The 23,584-nt window shown below is 38.5% G+C and overlaps 1 pseudogene; it reads left to right on the top strand.

Annotated features, from left to right (window-relative positions):
- The first annotated feature begins 200 nt into the window (after positions 1–200).
- The window catches only part of LOC149216175 (protein transport protein SEC23 A-like), a 28,851-nt pseudogene continuing 5,467 nt past the window's right edge, over positions 201–23,584 (top strand).

A 23,584-nucleotide genomic window follows, 5' to 3' on the forward strand; every position in this document is an offset into this window, starting at 1 on the left:
CATGCCCACTGCATCACTTAGAAATCCCTTTCACACCCCTGAATCAACCTGGAGTTTTTCTTCCCACATAGTCACTACCAACAGTTTATTAAAACGGAACTTTCGAGATACAATTGGATATTGTTTACAACCTTGGCAAAGCAGGCTTAGTTTCAATGCCACCATATGCTTTTTCTTTACACTTAGGGTATGTTTGTTACATGCCACATCCTAGGTCTGTCCCTATCTCTAACTCCATAATGTCAACACCAGTTATAATTATTATTGAGGAATTCCTAAATGAGCCTCATCTCTAGCATTTGCAAAGTTCTATTCATTCCTTTGTTGATTCCCTTCCTATAATACAAGGATTGGAATTGTTACATATGGTCACACAGTGTCTCTAGATGATTTTTCAGGAACTAGATTAATCTGTAGACATGCTTCCAGATAGTAAATCTCCATAAGAAGATTATTTGAAAACATTGATATATGGAACCAATGTTTATCTTTCCCCTCTTCATGTATCGCTTAATGTTACACACACTGTGTTCTCTGCCTTGAGAACATATAAAAAACAACACCCAGAGGGATCAAGAGATTGATGCCTTGGCACAACTATTTAGATTTCCCTTGCACTTATTCAAAGGCCCTTGCAAGAGATGCCTCGAGACATACTTAAAAGGTCTTGAGGCAGTAGTCGAATTACGTTTTGTGTAGGGGTACCTAAGACCTTCGGGCCTAGAGCTATTCCTTACTCGTTAATTCATCCAAAATATTATAACATCGAAAACAAGGCCATGAAATGGATGGATCATCTGGGCCATTATTGGGCATGGAATCCCCCCATAACATGTTTTGAGGCTCAAAACCCAACTTTTGAGTAATATTATTGTAGAGCCCCACGAATTACGGGCGTGGAATGTATGTTAGAGTCATAGGGTTGTCCGCCCTAAGTTTGAATGTAATGTCGGCCTACCCATGGTCTGCAGACCATGGGATTGTGTGAATAGAGCGAAGCTCTAAGTATAAAAGAAAAGTAAGGATGTAAGAGTGAAGGATGAGATGGAAGTACATAGCAAGTGCCTAAGTGTATCTTGGGGCATAGTAGTAGGAAGAGGCTTTGCAGTTGAGTGCACAGAGGCTTGATAGAGTTTGTAGCTGAGTGCGCGGACCCCTGCAGCTCAGTGCGCAGGGCAGAGTTGAGTATGTAATAGGAGAAAAGATTAATAAAGAAAGGTTTTGTTACCAATTATGTGTATCTGTAATGAGTTATTACATGTTTGATCTCATTTGCAATTATATTTATTTATTGCATGCACTTGTATGAATTGTGAATATTGTTAAATATAACTGAAAGCATACAAATAAGCTAAGTTAATCAACTAATATCGGGCTAGTAGTAAGGATTTTGCTAATAACAATGTTCGGACCGTAAGTAGGGCTGCGCGAAGACAACATGACAGGCTGCGAGGTACTGATAAGTGTGCATAGCGACGTGCGTGGAGAGTCAAAAACATGGACCACTTGGAACCCATCAGACATTCCCAGGATGCGAAAACCTAGTTCTAGCACCCTCCCACACTAATTTTGGTGATACCTCAGTCCGCGCTCCGCAAACTGTTTCTAAAAGGGCCAGTAGTACTGGGATTTGTTTGGCTAATTCACCTTTGTACCTGGGTTAGGCTCCAACAAGCCAACAAATGGTTTTGTTGCTAGGACCGAGATCTTCATAAGGGATGTCTGATGTCATATCACTCAAATCCAACGAAGAAAGAAATTGAAGGGTGGTTAGACAGAAAGATTCACGAGTTCGTAGTGCAGGAAAACAGGAATCCACGAGTATCAAAGGAAGAGTGGTTGGAGCGCTACTTATATACATAAATCCACAAAATTTTCTTTGCATCTTTTCCCTCTGAGTTGTATGAGTGGATAACGAAGCTAGCAAATAATCAGGGAAGGTGTAGGCTCGACAAACCAATTATGTGGACTCCAGAATTAATGTGCATACTAGAAGCATCGAAACATAAGATCGCGCACACTGTGGACCATTGGCTCGATCGAGTTATAGGAGGATTTATCACTGAGTTCGCAGTAGACACGACAGTCAGCTACAATGAGGCAGAACGATGCTTCCTCAAAGGACCACGAGGTAAGTACATTAAATATTTGAACACTTGGATTAAGATGCTATTGTGTGAAAAGAGGGTTATGCAAATAAATTGATGTTTGGGGCTACAGGAAGTGGGAGGATCTATAGAAACGAAGGTAGCGTAGAGATAGAAAATAGCCCCTTGATTTCACCTCGGCGGGAAAGTGAGGAAGAGCTCATGAAAGTTTCTCTGAGGAGCCCGATTAGTTTGATAAGGCAGCAAATTCCATGTATACCACCCCCACCTACACCACCACTAGTCTCACCATCTTCACCTCCATCTCCACACACACCACCTCCACCACCACCACAGCTCAATATGGAGAGTGTGATAAAATTACCCGTATTCAGAGGAGTAGGGAACAAAGATCCGGACCATTTTTTGTTCGTGGTAAGGGCTATATGGGAAGCACAAGGAGTCATGCATGACAATATAAAGAAGCTAATGCTGGTAAGCGCATTGCAGGATTGCGTGCTAACATGGTACATTAAGCATTGTAATGACCATCCAAATGCGGGGATCACAGATATCCAAGCTATGTTGAACAAGGAATTTAACAGGCCAAATATGGAGACACAATTGATTATTGGATTTAAGGAGATCATGATGATTTTAGGTGAGACCCAATGGGATCTGGATCAAAGACTAAAGAGTATGATTTGTGACAGATGGGCAACACCGTGCATGTTTTGTAGTGTCACTAACACCGCATCTAAGGACGGCGATGTCACAGTAGAAGTTATCCACCTAGGCTGAAGCTTTAGGGATTCCAATGAGACTAGATGGGACCCCAATACAATATGCTTGCCTGGCAGTCCAACAAATCCACGTGCAACTACAAAATTTGTGTCTGGAAATGTAGAGTTTGAAATAAGACAAGACACTCAGCTAGAGGTGCACGAGGAGGTATGGTGCATAAAATGCAAAGGCCAGGAGCATGACAAGGACCATTGTCTAGTATTCGCAAACTACTTGGTAGGATGAGGGTTGATGCCATGAAGACTAGAGGCACAAGAAGGATCGAGCATGGTGCCTGAATTATGGTGTGTAATTTGTCAGATAGGAGGAAAACATGTTACTGATAATTGTCATCTATTACAGAAGTATACACAGACATCCCAACAATTGTTTTGTAATTTCTGTAGGTCAGTAGGCCATGATGAGAGAACCTGCAGGAGCTATGAACTAATGATGGATTGAACCCCTTCCTAGAGAGTGCAGACCGAAATGTGAGACCTCAATCCAAATGCAGCAATGGCATGCGCTGGATTTCAGGGGTGCAAACGAGGTCAAGGTGGAATGGGACTAGGAAGGGGTCACGGATAGCTGATTTGTTACAATTACAGAGGGCCAAGGCATTATGCCCATGACTGTACAAATCTCATGAGAGCATCATGTTTATACTATAGTTAGTTTGATTATGAGATAGAGGACTGCCCTACACTGATAGCGAGGCTGCGCGATAAAGGGATACTCCAACCTCCCCTGACTTAGAATTTGTAAACGATGAGATATAAGGCATGTGAAGAGGACCTGAATGTAAACATAGTGCTTTGAAGTAGTACCATGATAGGAGATGACAAAGATAAGCAGCCTGAAGAATGTGCATTGGTTCATAAGGCTCCTCCAAAGGAACTTTAATTTGATTTGGAGCGTGCGAAGGAGACATTCATGTAAGCTAAGGAGAGCTTCACGGAGGCCTCCACTTCAGGTAGTAAGGATCAACTAGAGTCGAAGATGGATCCTTCAATGATCACTACCTTTCTGGAGACATGTATGAAACTACTGTGTGACAGCAAGGCTATGAAAGCACTACAAGAACTTATCACTAGTTGCATTGGGTCAGGAGAACCTTGCGTAGTCTAGAACCTCAAGAAACATACATCGTCAATAGGAAGGGAAATGCGATTAACTGTGCAAATCGGGGAGTATAAAATGGATCATGTAATTCTAGATCTAGGATCAGATGCAAATGTACTGCCAAAGCAGACATGGGAGGACATGTGTAGGCCAACATTGCAGTGGTCCCCTATTCAATTGTGAATGGTGAACTAGCAGAAGATTCTACCGATGGGAAGATTGTAGGGAATAATGGTAGACATCAAAGTTGCGAGTGTGCTTGCGAATTTAGAGGTGATACAGATTGTCGATGACAACAATCCCTATCCCGTGCTACTAGGAATAGATTTGGCCACTCATATATACAGAGTGATAAATCTAAAGAAGCGCAAAGTTATTTTTGAGAAGAAGTCGCTACGCGTAGTGGTGCCTTTAGACCCTATGGAAGGAGCGCGCTACACAGAGCCAGTGCACGACAACAAGAGCGACAACAAGCTAGACTATATCTACAAGGCTCAGGAACAGGACTGGGTAAATCCTCCAATGAATGGCAAAATTTTGTGGGAGTGTGAAAGCTCCTGCACATCAGATTCGAATAAGGAAATAGAACGATGGTAGAACCGACTACACGAGGTAACCATGCTCAATTGAAACATGATGGTAAGATCACCGCGCTATGTGACAGTAGAGGTAAGGGAACTTCCTCTGTATGATGGGTTGACAGTGGTGGATGAATTCCTGAACAAATTTGAAAGCACAGTGCTAGAACAACAGTGGTTCGATGCTATGAAATGGGCCCTGCATGCTACACCCGCAAGGTGGTGGGGTACGCAGTAGCCGAGTTTCATGGATTGGCGCGAATGCAAAAAGATGATTGTGCTTATGATTTGGGAAGCCTCCAATGTGGATGGAAGTTGGGCATGATGAACGAAACAGCCTGCGTGCCCATCTTTCTAGATGGTACAGGTGTATGGTACATAGCCTGCATGAACGCACACTGCTATCATGATAGGAAATAGGAACAACAAGCACAATCAAGCAAGGCAAGTGCGTGAATGACAAAGTATGATAAGACCTATCGTGCCGGAAATCATACATGGGGAAGCCTTCGATAAGGTGTGCGAAGTTCTAAACAGGGTCCACCATGTGAGAAGCACTGACTCGGACCTCCACGTACCAGCGGTTGTGTGGGCTTATAGGACCATGTGCAAAACTCTGACCGCGCAAGCACTTCCGAAGCTCAAGTATGAAGCAGGGGTTGAAATCCCTATGGAGCATGTGAAGCCAAGTCGATACGTAACAACACCCATAGATACTACAGTCCTCACAGACCAGAATGAATAAATCACACAACTACGTGAAACATAACATATAAGACTTGAGGAAGCAATCTGGCGGGGAAACTTTAGACTTCACGAAATTGAAAAAGACCAGGTATAGCTAAGGGAGAAAAGCGCTTCGATGGATGTAGAGGTCAAGAAGCTGGAAAATGAAATAAAGGAAGCATTTCTCATCGAACAACCCAGGATGGCAAGGCAAGGTGCGTACAGTGATATTGACAATTTGGAAAACTATCGCCATGAAATGGTTAGTCTATTGCCGTGGCTGACACCGCATCTCCCCAAACATAGTGACTACAGTAGCGCAGTGCAAATAGTAGAGTGCGCGATGCCAATCACTACAATGGAAGATGGGGATTTTCTGCGAACCATGGTGGAGGACGAGATGAAGCCCCACAGAGGTGGTGCATCCACCTGACTAGCCATGGGAAGGACAGTCTTAGTGCCCCAGGCAGTTGAAAGGGAGCGCAGGACTATAAACTATTCTACATGGGGGCTATGCAATATGGGAGATGCACGCATGATTAGAACATCACAGGGTTCGTGACTGCGCATGGAGGGTTGTGCTGCCGTGTGGGTTGGCTGGGAAGTGACCGTTGGTGTCACTATTCATGTCGAGATGTTCGATTTGAGGCCAAATGAAGTGGGCAGCAGGCGTTTCAGATGCAAGTTATGGGCAAGATTTCGGAAAATATGCTACCAAGAAAGCATTAATGGCCTAAAATTGCGGGGGACGGTCGAATTCAAATTCGAAAGGTGCTATAAAACTCAAAGGGCTGGCCAGCGAACAATACTTGGTCATTTGAGAATTGAGCACTTGAGGAGAGCATTAAGTGTTGAGAGCCGAGTGATAATTGAGCTCCTAAGTTCGTGAGAGATAGAATACAGTCTAGAAATGATGATGACCACTAATGATGGGTTAGGAATTAAAGAGGTACCCACCGATGAGGCCGCGCAGACCCAAATGATGGAGGATGTTCCAGAAGGCGCTAGGGTGGTGACAAAAATCCCCAAATCACCGCGAACACCACGGCCCAAGAAGGATAAACAGGCGATGGGTCCACTACGCATATCCCCGAGGAATCTGCGGCACAACAAACTCTCCATGGAAGAGAAGGGGAAAGTAGTCACAATAGAAACATATGAGGAAGAAGAAGACTTACAGGCCTTGATCACCAGAGCGGAAGAGGAAGAAGAAGTGGAGGAGGATATCCAACCGTTGCACTGTGCAACAAAACTGCCAGCGTATGTCCCTCCACAGAAAGGGAAAACCAAGGTGTCGAAGAACTTGGATGAAACGAAAAGCTTGCTTCAGACCCTGCTCCTCCCTGACGACATTGTATTTGAGGGCACGCACTTAGGCCATGTACCAACCATGAAATTTGAAGACTAGGACCTCAATGACAGTAAGAGGTTCCCACACTTGGAGACCAGGAACTTAATGAAGCAGAACACCGAGGGGGTGGTGATCATGTTGGAGCTGTGGAAATCATTGTGCGATGTGGAAAAGCTTGGGTTGCTGCACTTGTTATGGATATCACATTTCCACCGCGTGCCCATCACCATTTTTGTCATCAAGCAGCTGTTGTGCGTGGTGCATGGTGGGTATCTATGGTTGGAGGAGCCTATTCCCATCACGGCAGATCTCATTCACAGGATTTCTTGGCTCCCCTGTAAAGGAAAGTACCCCGCGACTATAGGCAGAAAAGGTAGCGATTTGGCTCTCGCGGAAGCCATGAAGGCAAAATACAAACTAGAGAAGAAGAAGAGGGCCTAAGTCATCTCCAACATCAAGGACAAGGTGGTGCACGTAGAAACCCAACTCATGGCCAACAAAGTTATGAGAAAGTGCCATGCCACTGAGGTATTAACACCGGTGGTCACGCTGGCCAAGCAGTGCGCAGACGGAGTCCAGTTCAACTGGGTCGAATTTCTCTACGAGGAGTTTTTGATAAACTGTCATGAAGCCCAGGAGCAGGGTAAGACCTTCCACTATGTATCGTTGCTATTATCTGTAATGCTCATACTAGTATAACTGTCAGAGGACAATTAGTTCCCCAACATTGATAGAGAACGTGGATTCTATAAATAGAGTGAAGATCTAAGTATAAAATAAAAGTAACGAAGTAAGAGCGGAGGATGAGATAGAAGTACAGAGCAAGTTTCTAAGTGTATCTTGGGTTGTAGTAGTAGAAAGAGGCTCTGCAACTGAGTGCACGAAGGCTTAGTAGAGTCTGCAGCTGAGTGCGTGGACCCCTATAGCAGAGTGCACAGGGCGGAGTCGAGTCTGTAACCGAAGAAAAGATTAATAAAGAAAGGTTTTGTTACAAATTCTATGCATCTGTACTAATTTATTACATGTTTGATCTCATTTGCAATTATATTTATTTTCTGCGTGCACTTGTATGAATTGTGAATATTGCTAATTATAACTGGAAGCGTGCAAATAAGCTAAGTTAATCAATTAATATCGGGCTACAAATAAGGACTTACGTAATAACATTTTTCGAACCCCGAGTAGGGCTGCACGAAGATAGCATCATAGGCTGCGAGGTACTGATAAGTGTGCGTAGCAACATACACGCAGGGTCAAAATCGCAGACCACTTGGAACCCATCAAACATCCCTACGATATGGAAACCTGGTTCTAGAGCCCTCCCATAACACTTTGGGTGAGACCTCAGTCCGCGCTCCATGGACTATTGTCGAAAGGGCCAGTAGTACCAGGATTTTTTTGGCTAATTCACCTCTGAACCTGGGTTAGGCCCCAACAAGCCAACAATAATGAATCTCATCATCATGACATTTTTGTCAATATCTTCTATGCTAGAACATGTCCTCTGACAATTCCAATTTTTCAGCCTCTTGCAAAAGCTTCAGGCAGTGTGCTAATTCTTTATGATGACTTTAGAGAGGTAATTGGAGTGAACTTGCAAAGGGATGCAAAAAGAGTTTCCATATCTCAGGGCATCTTTGAAATTAGTTGTTTTGATGGAATTTATATGAGTTGAGTCATAGGACTAGGTGACCAGGTGAAGAGGCTCACTTGGATTCTCATGATATGTTAAAAAATGATAATATAATATTTTTTCAGATGCTTAGTGTGGAAGAAACTTAGAGCTTTTTGTCTCCATGGAACAAAAGAGGGACATCAAGGAAAATCATATATTCTTTTAATTCGTATCTCATTATACAAATGCTAATCTAGAAAATATTTCAAAGGTTATCACAATCATACTACCAAAGACAGACAACCTATCAACCTATCTAGAAAATATTGAAGGTGAGGTTGCAGTTGTTCTTTGTTTCCAAAAGGGTAGTTTTACAAGCAAACAATCCTTTTGATGCAACAAATATGTGTCTTACAATTGATGAAAGTACTAGTGATATTACTTCAAAGTTTGGAACACATGTGCCTAAACTAAAACTTCAATTCTTTCCAAAAGAGATATATTTACTTCCTGAATATTTGTTCCATTTGAGGTAGTGTCCTCATTTTGGAAGTATTATTGGTCATGTATATGAAAAGTTGGTTCTTAGAAACATTTAGCTACAAGCTTAAGTTGATTTATCCCCCCATATGTTGGTCCCATTTCTTTTAATGCAAGAAAAAGGAGGAACTTTTGAGCAGTTGCTTGCATATGATCTTGCTATGCAGTCTAATGTTGTTGATGTCCTTGATCGTGGAACTAATGTATTTGTCTGGATGGTATCTAGGATTAATCACATTGTGTTGTTTTACTTTATCCTTTTGTGGTTTTCTTTTTGATCATCCTGTCAGTCATGTGAGATGAAATTAAAGGTTGTGTATCACATGAGCTATTGCATCAAGAGAAGAAATTTGTTTCTTACACCCTAGAGTGGGAGAGGTATCTGATTATCTACGTGCTTAATGCTAATAAAATAAAATGGGAAAAAATTGACATCCAACATCTACTGTCAGAAAATATTAGAGAATAGCTCACATTAAAAAATATAAATAAAAACAATATGCTAGCATTGATTTATTTTAACTGTGGATATTTTAAATAGTGAGAGAGTTTTGCCTCATTTTTTAACTCCTTTTGGTGTTTAATAGATCCAATAATAAGATGGATCTGAGCTATTTTTTTAGATCACTTAGGGTGCACACTTATTGTTCACTTTTATTCAAATGTTTCTCAAACTAAGATGAATTTTTTGCTATTTAGAACATGAATAAGGAAGAAACCTATAGACAACAAGCAAACCTTGGTGAAAATTATAAATCCTTGTTTGTGTTAATTTTTCTAGATCATGGTGACATATTTTGTACTCAAATAATTTCCTAGAGCGTAGGTAACTTTAAAATTGACAACATATAAAAAATTCTAACTTGGAACACATCTTGTAGAAAATATATGATAGAATACTCACATGTTTGTTCCAAATAAGATTATGGCAGAAAACAAAGTAACAATGTTGTAGATATACCCCATTTCCTCATTCTCTACTAAATAGTAAATTGAATGCTTAAACCCTAGCCTTTGATTTCATATATATCTGTAGAAGAGACTCTAGGGTTGCAAAATGGCACCGATCTAAAACTAGGTCCATTCCAAAATTAAATCTAAACCCCAAATCTAAATATATCTTTGGATTTCTTTCCTTAAGCTTGCATGATGGATCGTTTGAAAGTAGTTTGCATGTCTATTCTAAATCGGATTATGGCAGAAAACATAATAACAATGTTGTAGATATACCCCATTTCCTCATTCCAAACTGAATAAATATTGAGTGCTTAAAACCTCACCCGAGACTTCTTATATATCTTTAGAAGAGACTTTAAGGTTACAAAATGGCACCAATCTAAAACTAGGTCCATTCCAAAATTAAATCTAAACCCCATATCTAAATATATATTGGGATTTCTTTCCTTAAGCCTGCATGATGGACTATTTGAAAGTAGTGCACATGTTTGTTCAAAATTAGATTATGGCAAAAAACAAAATAACAATGCTGTAGATATATTGTATTCCTCATTCTAAATTGAATAGAAAAATGAATGCTTAAACCCTAGCTTGAGACTTCTTATATATCTATAGGAGAGACTCCAAGGTTACAAAATGGCACCAATCTACAACTAGGTCCATTCCAAAATTAAATATAAATCGGAGATCAAAATCTATCTTGGGATTTTCACCTTTAAGCTTGCATAATGGACCGTTTGAAAGCAGTGCACTATGAAGGAGTAAAAACATACTTTGGATCTATGCCATCCTTAAGAAATTATGCACTTGTGCCAAAAATGATTTAAAAGTAGAACTTAACTATAATGTCAACTACAAACATAAATTCTGAAAATCCAAAAATATAAAAAATAGAACAAAATCTGGGTTGTCTAAAATAGGATTGTGTTCCCTTAACGAAAAATAAATATCCCTTATCAATGCATCTTATCTATTTGGTGAAGGACTGCAAACTATGCCCATCCTTGACTGTATAGAATACTACAATAGGAGCACAGAAGGTTCACACAAGCATAAGTGCTTATAATGTATAAAATATAACAATATGAGGTTTGCTACCTATTGTGGCCAGCAACAACCCCTCTTTTTATTTAGTTTTATTACTAATACTAAATAAATGGGGACCCTTCTTAAAGATAAAAAGTAGTACTTATATTCCCCTTTGAATAAAGCATACTATCATAAACTTAAGAAAACACCCACAAACCCAAAGAACTTAAGTTTTATGATAAGTTCGGAATCAAATCGTTCTCTTAACAATAAAACCTCACATCGCAAAGGGTAATGGAGGAAATCATATAAGCAAACTTCCGAAATTTCATAAACGTGATGTGAGATCACACGCCTTGAAGACCCATCATGCATTGCAGCTTTCTTATGCCACAAGTATCACCTAAGGTAAAATATCCCCATCCAACAATATGCAATAGGGCATCTCGCAAATCACATCTCATAGACACATGAGGCGATAAATGATTGTTTACAAAATGGATTAGTGATATTGCGATCTGCGATATTACGAAGAAAATCGTAAAATCGTTTTATTGCAAATCTGCAGGGCTTATCGCTCAATAAAGTTTTTCTCGTAATCCGATACCAAGTTATGGGCATGAATGCCAATTTAATGATTAGTTGATGGTCATTAATGAGATAAGATTTAGATCTGATCGAAAAGTTATTTCACGTAGGGTGATATATTTAATATCATTTTGACATTAAGAGCTTTCCCCTCACCTTATCTCTTACCATTATTCTTTCCTTACTTGTAAATTTGCAGGAGTGGAAAGCAGAATAATATACACAACATTGTTTAGAGCGTAATGGGAAAGAAGGGAAAAGCTACAGTTGCTGAGGACAAAGAGATGATGCCCTTATACACAAACACTACCTGTAACAGAGATGCTGGCGTAACTACTTGGGAAGGCATGTACAGTCTGCTCAAAGAAGAAAGTCCCAGAGTTATGGAGGTTAAAGCAACAATAGACTCATGCGGGTCATCTGAAGCATCAATCACAGAACTTGCATGTTCGTTCTTGCACCGGATAGCAGCAAGACCTAAGATTCTTCCATACACAGACATGGTTAAGTGGGTATTGGACAGTGCTGATATAACAGACAAACAATTCAAGTCTCGAGGCCAAGACCTCATTGGGTCATTCACTTTGCAAGATTTAAGGCTTATGTATCATCTACCAGAGCCGAAAGCAACCTACAACAAGCAGTTCGTGGAGAAGTTCGGCAAGGAAAATGAAGATTTGGTGGAGTGCACCAAGGACTGGTCAGCAAGGGAAGGACCATTAAAAAAGGACAAACCTTGTATGTACAATACTGGTTCCCTCTCTTCCCCATATTGCTTTGCTGCTACTATTCTTTGTAGACTATTTGGAAGGCCCGATGTCAACAAGTTTTTGTCTAAGTGGCTACCCCTATTAGATGCAGCCACTAATGCCACTATTATGGATTGGGCTCAGATATTGTCTAATAATTTAGCTACAGCTATTTGGAACTGCTGGTCCAAAATAACTACCACTTTGAGGATTTATCCTCCTTGCCATTTAGTTTCTTATGTTATGGATGCAATCTGTTATGTTTCCAAATTTCCTTTAATGGGTTGGAAGTGGACTACACAGAATCCCTTGCCCATTCACATGTATCATAAGGAATTGTGGGATTCCAAGTTTATCCTGTATTTTTACAAAAAATTTCATGGAGTCATGTTAGCTCTACACAGAATCTTGTATAAAAGGGACGCCCCAAGATTTTCCCCTGAAGAGAAAGTTGACATTCTCCTTGTCGCAAGATGGTTTGGGGAAGAATTTTTCACCTATGTTAGAGTATTTGGAAGCATTGAATCCCATCATGTCCTACCATTACATGTTCCCGATAAGCTATTAGCACAAGAGATTGCCTACCAGACATGGGGGGTGGGAGGTATGAGCAAAGAGCTGAAAGACAAGAAGAAGGCCATTTGGCCGCAATTTCCTGTGGCCTGTGGAGCCTTTTCACTGTTTGATTTAGGTCATGAATTTAAAGAAGTGGACAGTATGTGGTGTCTATGACTGTTCAAGTTTCCATGGAGACAATTTGACCCCTATGATGTCATTAAGAATTTCATCACTGCTATCAAGATAAAAGTATTTTCCAAAAAAGATGATCTTTTTGATGATATCTTTCAACAAAAAAGCACATTGAAAGAGGTTTTGCATATGGATCAAATTCAATTTCCCCCAGCAGAATTCCAAGAATTCAAATTATACAGAGAAAGGGGACTAGCTAACATCCCCTTGGATAAGTTATGATTGGAACCAATAAGGGAGCCTACTCCCAGTATCAGTTTAAGTGGAAGCTCAGGTATAGACAAGTCCAGATCTAAATCTGGAAAAGATTCACCAGAAAGCTCTAAATGGTCCAAGAGCGACCATAATAAAAGTGAAGGGTCAATAGGACATACTTCCTAGTCAAAAGAGTGCCCAGAGCTATAGGTCTTCACTACACCACAGAAAAAGATTCCCCCTCCCATAATCCAGCCACCAAAGCCAGTGAGAACTGAGCTAGGTAAAGAGTGCGAAACATTCAATAAATTGATTAATACTAAGGAGAAGAACACAAAGACACCTGAGAGTACAATGCAGATAGTGACTGATATGGTCATTGGAACAGCCAGCAATGCTCCAGAAATGGAGCATATTCGCATTACCCCATCTTTTAAAATCATGCTCAAAGTAGAGGAGATTCCTCCTCTAAATGTATTTTATAGTCCGCAGCATAAGGCAGTGGTAAGAAGGCAAAGAAAGAAAAGGAAACTAGATAGTGTGCTCTCACCTAAGGCAAAGCAGTTAGACGTCCTTTGGCGAGACCCTACCACTGACCCTACTGAAAATCTCACTAAGTTATCTCAGATCGCAGGAGCCTATGCTTCTGCTACCATTGACAAAGCATCCAAGGTACAACAATTACTGAAGGATAGAGAGGAACAAATACAAGTTTTGCAACAATAGCTACAACAAGCTAGTGTCAACCGTGAAGTAGAGGAAAAGTTAGAAAAGTTACGGCAAGATTTTCAACGGATGCAGCTGGGATACCAGAACAATTGGCTGAAAAGAAAATAATTTGCAGTTTATGCTTGAGATTCATAGAGATTATCCCAAGCTTACAGAGTTTGTCTCAAAAGCCCTTGCCTTAAACAACCAACTCTTGCAACAGCAAGAGGCATTATGCCAAAGAATATTGCAATGGAGTTCCCATTATGAGATGAGCGACAAAATTACCAATCAAGTTGTGGACTTGTGACATGATTATGATTTAATTAACAAAAGAATTTCTGATTATTTGACTTGGCAGGAATCGGAAGAAGGAAGGAAGGTAGGCACACTCAAAATCAATGAAGCCCACAAAGAAATGCTCTTTAATAAGTGAGACACATAGATTAGGAAGGAAAAACAAGCAACAGAAGAAGTAACTACAGCGGAAAACAACATCATTGACTGTGTCAATGAAAACTTGCATAGAGTAAACCTCATATCAGAAACCGCTTCAATATTTCTCCCAAAGCCACAGCAACTGCAGATAAGCTGGAGGTAAAAGGCCGAGGAAAGGGCGAAGTCCATCAGAAGTTAACCAAGTTGAATTGGGATTTTTATTGGCAGTACTTAGTTAAACGACACAGTCAATGCATGACTCTCAAATTCCTTATGAACTCTGCTGAAAAGATAGCGCCAACACTTGCTGATTCTGTTTTCGCAGGGCAACTAAAATCAGAGGTTGGCCGACCGATGCTCCTTAAGCCGATGTTGAATGCTTGCGATCTCAGAGAACATATACATAGATAGTTAATTTCCAGATTCATTTTTAGTTTGAATTTTGATTTATTTTTTCCTTAGATGAGGATAGCCATTTAAACCTCCTCCTATATTTTTGTAATAAACTATTTTTAGTATTTAGTTAGTAGTATTTTAACCCCTCTCATGCATTTAGAGAGGGGTCCTGAAATTTGTCAAAAACATTTCCTCAGAACATGCACTTCTGCACCCTCGGAGGAGGTTTTTATGAATGAATGGAACGAGATTTATTGATATCTATGTTTAATTTCTGCTACTGAAATGCACTTTTGTACTCTTAGTAGATGTTGAATTAGGAAGAGATAAATCTATATTGCTGAAGCTCATGAGTAGAACTTGTTATCAATGTTACTTTTATCTCTTAATGATTTCTGCTTATTTGTCAAAGTGATATTTATGTTTAGTTATTTATATATGAAGGCTTGAATGTTTGAGTTATCATTTGGCACTTTTGTACAGTGATGACTATTTTGTTTATGCCTAATGTATGAATGACTTATTATGCGATATGCTTCTCACAATTGTTTCGGCTAACTTTTTATACGAAACAATTTATGTTTATCGAATTCTTTTCTCGTAGCGATTAAATGATCTTTATTACCAATTGCTATTAGAAATTATTTTAGATCACATAACTAAAAGGTTAAATCCCAGGTTAGTTTTAGAATTAGATATTTTTGTTCATTAGAATACAATTGCATGTTTTAAATTAGACTTAGATTAAAAGCATTTTACTTAGAAATCATTAGAAAAGGAAGTATCAATTCTCATCACACACACACAAATTGGGAAACTGATCCCATTATCCCCAGTTGTACCCACCATCCAAAATGGAAAAGGAGCTTCTTTTAAGGTCTGGAATGGGTGGGTATCCCCCTTGTTGTGGACCCAATTTTCAGGGCTTCAATATATTTGGCACTAGAAGGAGGGCCTCGAATTGTGAATGGCTAGTAAATCCAAATCTAAATACCATTCTAAGAGTAAATCGCCCTCAACATCTCCACCGACTTCTCCATTGCACTTCAAATCTTTAGATATTGAGCGAGAAGTCGATAAAACAACAACCACTGCCATAAACCCAAACATTTCAAAGAAATCTACTGTTGAACCTCCTGAAGTTGAGTCTTTGATTCATAAACTTCAAGGATTTTCCATATCAATACAAATGTCTGAAATATCTCAAGGTAGTGTGACCTCGCAATACAATCCTTCTCATCCTCTTACCAAATTGCAGAGTGAAAAGTTTGGTATTGAACCAGCTGAATTACCTCTACCTAAAAGGAAAAGAGCAAGGCAGTCACCTAAAGGGTCTAAGAGTGAGACTCTTTCATCATCATCATCCATTTCAACTTCCCCACTATGAAGTCAACCATCCACCCCTCCACTTCAAATTGTTTTCCATCAGAGTACTGGAACTTCAACATCTGCTTCTCAATCATCTGGGAATGTAATATCCTCATCCCTTCCACAAGGAAAATCCTCTGCGCTTTCCTCTATTAGTAGTTCAGAAATGGCCCAAACCCCATGGAATAACCCAGGGGCAGTCTTAATGCGTGTGCCCTTGAGTCAAATACCGGCCCATCCTGAAAAATGGCTACCTAAGTTTAATCCTAAAGCGGGCATGCTAGTAGAAGAACACATAAACAACTTTATGTTATCTATAAATCTAAGTGGGGTTACTAATGAAGATGCTATTGTCCAGCTCTTCCTTTAGACTTTACAAGGAGTAGTCGGATCCTGGTATTTTTCATTACCATCAAGATCCATCACTATTTGGGAAATTTTCCAAGAACAATTCTTACTATGTTCAGTGATGATAGATTTACACCAAAACTCATCAATGATCTATCGAATCTAAAGGCTGAATCGAGAGAACCTATTAAAGATTTAACTCGCATTTCAACAAGCTTTTGATAAAATTCCGACCGCTTCCAAGCCTGGCAAAGAAGTTCGAAGTGAATGGTACATATCTGCTTTACCATTGAACATAGCTATCTTCGTTGATGGGGTTGCCAAGACAACATTGGTTGAAAACATGAAGGAAGAGATAGTGGTAGAAAAACATATCTTAGCTTTGGAAAAGAAAAATGTTGTCGATGAAAGAAAATCTAAGAAGGTTACTTTTAGAGATGATCCTAAGAAAAAACAATCAAAGACCCATTTGATTTAGAAGGAATGCAGAAAGTCCTAAAAACCATGTCTAACGAAATGGTTGACATTAAGAAACAACTAGCAGAGACTTCTTCTAAGAAGCCCTACAAGTCTTATAGAAAAAATCCTTCAATTGATTCAAAGCCTCCCAATGCTATGAAGAATGCAGAATTTGAAGGAGAAGAAGAGGAAGTTTCTAACGAGGAACCTACTGATGAAGATGAAGTTGTAGAAGTACAGGGAATGTGGGACTTCATCCTTCCAGACAAAGAGGATCAAGAGGCATCACCAGCTACTGCCAAAAGTAGAAATCAACTCGATCCTCCACAACCTAGTTCTAAACAGAAGAGCGCAAGCTTGGCATCTAAAGATAAAGTCGCAGGTAAGAAATCATCACCAAAAGCGACTCAAACAAGCCCAGTCCAATCCGATTCATCAACTCCGTCTAAAACACTAATTGTTTCTAATGAGATGGAGTATAATGCCATTGAAGACATGAAGAAGACCAGGGCTAACATTAATTTTCATGAATTTAGCAAATTGAAACATCAACAAAAACTACTTTCGAAAGAGTTACATGCAATACCTGTTGCACCTCTACCTACTACTATAATCTCACAAGATTCTCATGAGATGGGAATACCTCCAATTAATATGGCTAATAAAGTTGATGTGAATTATATTGCTTTAATTGGAGGTAGGTCAAAATCTCATACTCCTCCATTCCTTCTTACTTATGAAGTTTTCAATAAAATCTTGCATAACTATTTGATAGATTCAAGAGCTTCATCTAATATTTTTCCTAAAACAATATGTGCAAAGTTAAACATCCAACCTCAAAAATTTGTAGTACGCATAGTTCAGTTGGACCAATCGCAGGTTGAAGTAATCGGTGAACTAAATCAAGTTACCATAAGGTTGTCATCTAATCCAAAGGTATGTCAAGTCATTGATATTCTAGTTGCAGACATTCCCGAATTTTATGGCTTAATTCTTAGTATGGATTGGTCTGAAAAGCTTCATGGATACTTTGTGACCGACTGGTCACATATGTGGCTCCCTTACAATGGTAAACCAAATCAGATAAAGGTTGAGTGAGAAAGACACCAAAAATACATAGTGACGGAATTGGAAGGAGAAAATGAACCTGTAGCATACAACAACAATATAATTGGCAACTATTCTATAGAGTCTTTCCTAGGAAATTTTAATTCTCGTACTTCGCCTTACTTAGAACATTCTGTTCTATCTCAAGTAGAAAACTTTTCTCGAACAAATAGTTCTAAATGTCTTAATTTTATAGATAGTCCTGTAAATAAATCTTTATTTTGGAAATTATTTTTTGATGGTTCTAAGTCTAACAATAGAGCAGGAGCAGGATGTGTATTAGTTAGTCCAGAGGGAAACAAAACTATGCTAACATGTAGACTTGAGTTTGATTGCACAAACAACACTGCAAAATATGAAGCTCTAGTCCAAGGATTGTACAAGGCAATTGTATTAGATATCAAGTATCTACAAGTCCTTGGAGACTCTGAGATTATTATTAAACAGGTACGAAATACTATACATTGTCTATCAGGTCATTTAAAACATTATCAATCTTTAGTGCAAGATCTGACTGAACATTTTATAACATTCAATATTTCATCTATTCCCAGACTCTAAAATGCTAGTGCTGACCTCCTCTCAAATGTAGCTTCCAAGCTCATTCCATTAGCAGACTATAGCCCAGCCAGATTCTTAATCGAATTTATCTTTATTCCCTTGATCCCTGATAATGTTACAAACTGGAGAATTTTCAATGGTGATCCTGATATTGTAAGTTTCTTATCATCGAAAGGATCTTACACTAATCAGATAATTGATGAGGATCAACATGACAAACAGTTACAACAAGAAAGCACTAATAATGCTATACCAAAATTTGTAGTCAAGTTGGAAGACCTATATGACATGAAAGACCAATTTAAAAGGTCTACCAATTCAAAACTTCAGAGTTCAACTCTGAACTATGAATTAGTAAATCTAGGAATGGATACCAAGCAACAGAATATCAACCTAGGTCTTGGCCTAGCCTCAGATGAAAAATTGCCTATGTTCATCTCCTGAAGCAATACAAAAGTGCCTTTGCCTGGAACTACAATGACCTTAAGACTTATGACACTTTAATCATTCAGCATACTATCCCAATGATAGCTGATGAAAAACCTACCTAGCAAAAGCTGAGGAAGATCCATCCTAATCTGGAAAGCCAGATTAAATATGAGCTCAATAAATTATTGAAAGCCAAGATTATTTTTCCCATTCAACATTCTAGATGGGTTTCTAACTTGGTTCCCGTCAGAAAGAAAAATGGAGATATTAGAATTTGCATTGACTTTTGAAATCTTAACAAAGCCTACCAAAAGGATAATTTTCCCCTGTCCCCTATGGAACAAATATTACAAGCAATTGTAGGATCAGAATTAATGTCCTTTTTAGATGGTTTCCCCAGCTACAACTAGGTTCTTGTCCATCCCGATGATCAATTGAAAACCACGTTTAGAACCAAATGGGGTACTTATGCATATCAAAAGATGTCATTTGGTCTAATTAATGCTAGTGCCACATTTCAAAGGGCCATGGCCATCACATTTAAGGGATTAGCAAACAAATCAGTGGTGATTTACTTGGATGACATAACTATATATTCTAAAAAACACGATAATCACCTTAGAGACTTAAATAAGATCTTCCAACATTGCCAAAGGTATGGGATTTCACTTAATCCAAAAAAGTCCTTTTTTGCATTAAGTGAAGGAAAACTTCTTGGATTTATAGTGTCAAAATCTGGAATCCATATTGATCTCGATAGAATTAAGGAGATTTCCAAAATACCCTTGCCTCATAACAAGAAAACCATGCAATCCTTCCTTGGCCAGATTAATTTTGTTAAAAGATTTGTTCTAGACTTCTCAAGGATTGTGTCACCATTACAAGCAATGATCAAGAAGAATTCACTCTTCAAATGGGGCCAAGAGGAATATGAAGCGTTCAATCTGATTAAGCAAGCGATTGTTAATGCCCCATCCTTAGCGACTCCAAATTTTTCCGATCCTTTCATTTTGTATACATTTTCCTCTCATAAATCATATGCTGCGATACTCACTCAAGCCAATCAAGACAAGGTGGAAGCCCCAGTTGCCTTTTTTAGTTCAAATATGCAAGGGGTTGAATTAAATTATTCTGACATTGGGAAACAAGCTTATGTTGTTTTCAAAGTGATCAAGCATTTCATACCCTTTCTTCTTAAAACCCATACAAAAATCATAGTACCGTTTCCAGTGGTAAGAAATCTCTTAGTACAGAAAGACGTGGGTGAAAAGAGAGCAAATTGGGTCACTGCCTTACAAGAATACGAAATTGAGATTAAGCCAACAAATATTGTAAAAGGTCAAGGCTTTTGCAAAATGTTGGCTGGAGCATAGCTTATTTCCAAAATACCATCTTCAAATCAAGAAGTACAAATGTATGAGGTAAGCCTAAAAGATATTTAATAAATATATGTTGATATCATATTTTATCTAAAGAACGGATATTCTCCTTCAAATATTGGTTATACAAAGAAAATAGCTTTAAGGTTGAAGGCTAAGCAGTATCAACTCGTAAATGATGTACTTTTTAGGATGAATTATGATTTTGTTCTCCTTCGATGTCTAGAGAAATATAAAGTTGAAAAGGTGTTGTAGGAACTCCGTGATGGACCAACAGGTGGACGTTATGTGGGAGATGCTACAGTGCATAAATTTTTGCGCGTAAGATACTACTGGCCTACACTATTTAAAGATGCACATAGCTATGTAAGGAAATGTCAAATTTGTCAAACTGCTGCTGGGAGAGAAAAGAAACCATCATTGCCTTTGTAACCAGTCAATATCAATCAACCCTTTCATCAATGGGGATTGGATATAATATGTGAGATCGTTCCTCACTCTTCTAAATAGCATAGGTATATCCTTATAGTTATAGATTATTTTACTGAATGTGTAGAAGAAGTTCCTCTCAAGACAGCTAATGTTGAGCACATCATTAATTTCATAGATCAGTTCATAATCACAAGGTTTGATTTACCCTCTGCTTTAATGTTTGATAATGCATCATATTTTTCTGCCAATTTTATGACTGAATTTGCACTTAAAAGAGGTTTTAAGCTTAAATATTCTTCCAATTATTACCCACAAGGGAACGGGTTGGCTGAATCAACGAATGAAAACTTAATCAGAATCATTAAGTGAACCATTGATTAGAATCATAAAAATTGGCACAAATATTTGATGTATGCTCTTTGGGCAGACCGAATAACACAGAAAGCCTCCATTGGCACTTCTCCCTTTAATGTAGCTTATGGGAAAGAAGTGGTTCTCCCAACTCACCTAGCAATTCCTTCTTTGGCCTTAGTTCAATTTATTGACGAAACATCAACTTCATCTTTACAACTAAGACAACTGTAGATCCTTAAGCTAGAAAAGCAACGAGAATAGGCTAAAATAACACACGCGCATCATCAAGCATTAGTAAAGGCTTCCTTTGATTCAAGCATGGTATCTAGAAAGGATTTTCAAATTGGAGATTTAGTTTTAAAATGGGATAAGGCTCACGAAGAAAAAGGCAAACATTCAAAATTCCAATGAATGTGGCTTGGCCCATTCCAAATTGTGGACATCATAGGTCCATCCACTTTGATGTTGCAATATTTAGCAAGGAAAAGAGAATCTTTACCTGTTAATGGGCAGATTCTCAAAAAAATACTTTCCATAGAAGATGACCTCTTCTATTTTTGTAAACCATGTTTATAGCTTTATTTTGATAATAAAACAAGTTGAAAATGGTTACGTTTGGAATTCACGAAAAAGACTAGTGTTTCTTTTAGATTTTGTTTTTCACTTATATAAATAGAACTGATTTGGAAAATTGATCATTATTATTGAAAGATACAGTCGAATGCTATAAGCCTAGAAATGTTACTAGTTTCAGCCTTGCGAATTTTGATAAAAGGAAACCTTTAGTTGAAATTTGTTTTATAACAGTCAATGAAAAGCATCAATAACAAAACAAAGATTCTTTGTAGAAAAGCTCTTTCCAAAAACTCTACAATTGTCATCCAGAGCTATTCTTAAGGAACCAATGACTTCCTCCCCACCTAGAGAATTACGAGTTTCAAGGAATAATCCAACAATACACTATAAACTTAAAGAATAAGAGGTCTCATCACGAGCCAACTTATCATGATCATAGATATTATAACTTGCTGACATTGCCAAAACTGCATTCCAAAACAGGGCAATGACTCAAGATTGTTGCAATCAAAAGACAATGGGTCTCATCACAAGCCAGCTTGTTCAGCAACGTTATAAATCGTGTGAATGGCACTGTCATAATTTGGCTACTAAACCAAGACATTGTTCTTTAAGAATTAAAAGAAAACAAAAGCAATAAGTATGGATATGGATTTATCTTTGAAAATTGTATATTTCTCCAAGTACGATACAGGATCATTGCTAGGTAATAGGTAACCCTGTCAAGGCTATGAATGCCTACTGGCAGTAGAGGCTCTACCTATGACAAATGAGCATACGTAAAATTGATCTACAGAGAAGTCTTTGTTTTTATCTTTATAAAACAAGTAGTGGCTGATGTAAATACAATGACTAACTTTGGGAAGTAGATAATCAGAGTTAACACAGGAGAAAAAAACTACCATTAATGGCTGAAAGCATGATGGACTTTTTGTTTCTATAATAAAGTTTTATTTTCCAAAAAAAAAATCTATTTTGGAAGTTTAGAAAATTCAAAAGATAATCAGAGATAATTGGTTCTTCCAAGTGAATCGCCAATTGTTGTGGCCAACAACAACCCCCCTCTTTATTTAGTCTTATTACTAATACTAAATAAATGGGGACCCTTCTAAAAAAAAAATTGGCACTTATATTCCCCTTTGAATAAAACATACTATCATAAACTTAGGAAAACACTCGCAAAACCCAAAGAACTTAAGTTTTATGATAAGTTCCAAATAAAATCGTTCTCTTAACAATAAAACATCGCATCACAAAGGGTAATGGAGGACATCATATAAGAAAACTTCCGAAATTGCGAAAGCACGATGCGAGATCACACGCCTTGAAGACCCATCGTGCATCGCAACTTTCATATGCTGCAAGTATCACCTAAGGTAAAATATCCCGATCCAGTGATATGTGATAGGGCATATAACAAATCGCGTCTCGCAGAAACATGAGGTGATAAATGATTGTTAACAAAATGGATTAGCGATATTGTGATATGTGATATTGAGAAGCAAATCCTAAAATCGCTTTATCACAGATCTGCAGGGCTCATCACTCAATAAAGTTTTTCTCGTAATCCAATACCAAGTTATGGGCATTAATGTCAATTTAATGATTAGTTGATGGTCATTAATGAGATAAGATTTAGATCTGATCGAAAAGTTATTTCACGTATGGTGATATATTTAATATGATTTTGGCATTAAGAGCTTTCCTGTCACCTTATCTCTTACCATTATTCTTTCCTTACTTGTAAATTTGCAGGAGCGGAAAGCAGAATAATATATGCAGCAATGTTCAGAGTGTAATGGGAAAGAAGGGAAAAGCTCTGGTTGTTGAGGACAAAGAGATGACACCCTTATACACAGACACCACCTGTAACAGAGATGCCGACATAACTACTTGGGAAGGCATGTATAGTGTACTCGAAGAAGAAAGTCCTAGAGTTATGGAGGTTAAAGCAACAAC

This window comes from Pinus tabuliformis, chromosome 1_1 (assembly GCF_031772625.1).
Source record: "Pinus tabuliformis cultivar Carrire ecotype Pingquan chromosome 1_1, CPIR1, whole genome shotgun sequence".
Taxonomy (NCBI): Eukaryota; Viridiplantae; Streptophyta; class Pinopsida; order Pinales; family Pinaceae; genus Pinus; species Pinus tabuliformis.